The following is a 2,250-nucleotide window of genomic DNA, read 5'->3' as shown; positions in this document are numbered from 1 at the left end:
ACTTATCAGGCAAAAAGTGAAAGAGCGTACAGAGTTGTTTTGAAATATAAGGTTGTCAAATATCTCCCTTCCGCTTTTTGCTCTTTATTCAATGCTTTATAAAAAGTGTTACAGTGATCGGATTTAGTTCAAATATGCGCCGTTTTGTTCGATAATCTGTTTCCATCTAGACGGAAACTTCATAATACGTCCCTCGTAGAAGCCCCCCTCTTTATTTGCGAAGAACTCGGACAGCCACTTTTCACAAGCCTCTTTTGAGTTCAACTTTACACCACCAAGGGCATTCGCCATGGACAGGAACAGGTGGTAATCACTTGGCGCTATGTCCGGGCTATATGGTGGATGCGATAAAACCTCCCATTCGAGCTCCCGTAGCTTCTGACGAGTCATCAACGAAGTGTGTGGTCTGGCATTGTCCTGGTGGAACACTACACCCTTCCTGTTGGCCAATTCTGGACGCTTCTGGTCGATCGCCTGCTTCAAGCGGTCCAGTTGTTCGCAGTAGATGGTAGAATTAAGCGTCTGGCCATATGGAAGCAGCTCATAGTGGATGATTCCCTTCCAATCCCACCAAACACACAGCAAAACCTTCCTGGCCGTCAATCCCGGCTTGGCCACTGTTTGGGACGATTCACCGGTCTTCGACCACGACCGTTTTCGCTTGATATTGTCGTATGTGATCCATTTTTCGTCACCAGTCACCATTCGCTTCAAGAATGGGTCGAGTTCGTTCCGTTTCAGCAGCATATCGCAGGCGTTGATTCGGTCCAGAAGGTTTTTTTGCGTCAAATCATGCGGCACCCAAACATCAAGCTTGTTTTTGTATCCAGCCTTCTGCAGATGGTTTAAAATGGTTTGGTGACTAACTCCCATCTCCTGGGCGATGTCACAAGATGCCACATGCCGGTCTAACTCGATGTATTCCATGATTTGATCGGTATTTGTCGTCACAGGTCTTCCGCCGGCTGGCTTATCCATAGTGTCGTTTTCACCGGCTCTGAATCGTCGAAACCATTCCTCCGCGGTTCGAAGTGATAGAGTACCATCCCCCAAAACACCATTAATCTCACGGAACGTTTCTCTAGCGGATTTGCCTTTAACGAAGGAAAACTTTAAAATAGCGCGAATTTTGGTGTTAGTGTTTACTCCATGTTTACACGTCTATAACTGTTGAACGCAATATCCAAACTAATCATGCATAGCGTCGTTTTGTAGGTTATGTCAAGACCTTTCAAATTATGTATAGTATTGCCAGATACGAGCTCTGTAGCGCTTTGTACATAGCCGCGAAATTCAAAAGACAAAAAGGCGGAAGAGAGATATTTGACAACCTTTTATATTCACTCAACCACTAATATTGAATAAATAAAGCAAGAGATTGAAAAAAATGGACCTAAAGTGCGTAATATAGTTAACGTCATACACTATAGATCAAGAGAACCGCTTAATATGTTCTATGTAGACTTAGAACCGAACAAGAATAACCATGAAATTTTTACTGTGAATAAAATTTTAAATAAAATAGTACACTTTGAACCATCGATACGATCTCCACAAATTATCCAGTGTAAAAGATGCCAAGACTATGATCACAGCAAAACATTTTGCAATAAGCCACACTTGTGCGTTAAATGTGGAGACGAGCATCTCTCAAGTCATGTACTAAGACTAAAGAAACTTCAGCTACTTGTGCTAACTGTTTGAATGAACATACTGCTAACTTTAAAGGGTGTTCAGTATATCAGAAACTTATTGTAAGAAAAGAAGAACAAATGTACAGACCATACGGTAACCGCATTGAAAATCAATATGGGCCAACAACTTCTAAAAACATGGACCAAATAAGGCATGCAAATTCTCATCATATGACATATGCACAAGTTATGAGATCACAACAATTTCATCAACATGCTAATGCAACCAGTGAAAACTCTGCTGGAAATTTAACAATTTTCTTGAATAAATTCAAAAACATGTTTCAACAATTGATGAATCAAAACAACATGATCATAAACATGTTATCAGCTCTCATAAATAAATCAAAGTAAACACCATGGCGAGGTTTATAAGGATTGCGTTATGGAATGCAAATGGGCTCTTGAAGCATAAACATGAGATTCAGTTTTTTCTTTTCGAGAATAAAATAGATATACTCCTTGTTAGTGAATCACATTTTACTCATTACTCAAATATGCACGTCCCGAACTATAAATTGTACCACACACCTCATCCGGATGGAACAGCCCACGG

At 40.6% G+C, this 2,250-nt stretch overlaps 1 pseudogene; it reads right to left on the bottom strand.

The window, feature by feature from the left end:
- Positions 1-489: 489 nt before the first annotated feature.
- LOC113366913 lies at positions 490-1,282 on the bottom strand (annotated as a pseudogene).
- Between the last annotated feature and the right edge of the window lie 968 nt (positions 1,283-2,250).

Source organism: Ctenocephalides felis, unplaced genomic scaffold (assembly GCF_003426905.1).
Source record: "Ctenocephalides felis isolate EL2017-DRISC unplaced genomic scaffold, ASM342690v1 CF-g0.4_SCAFFOLD_00638, whole genome shotgun sequence".
NCBI lineage: Eukaryota > Metazoa > Arthropoda > Insecta > Siphonaptera > Pulicidae > Ctenocephalides > Ctenocephalides felis.
The sequence above is the reverse complement of the archived record's forward strand: the minus strand, read 5'-3'. Positions and strand labels throughout refer to the sequence as shown.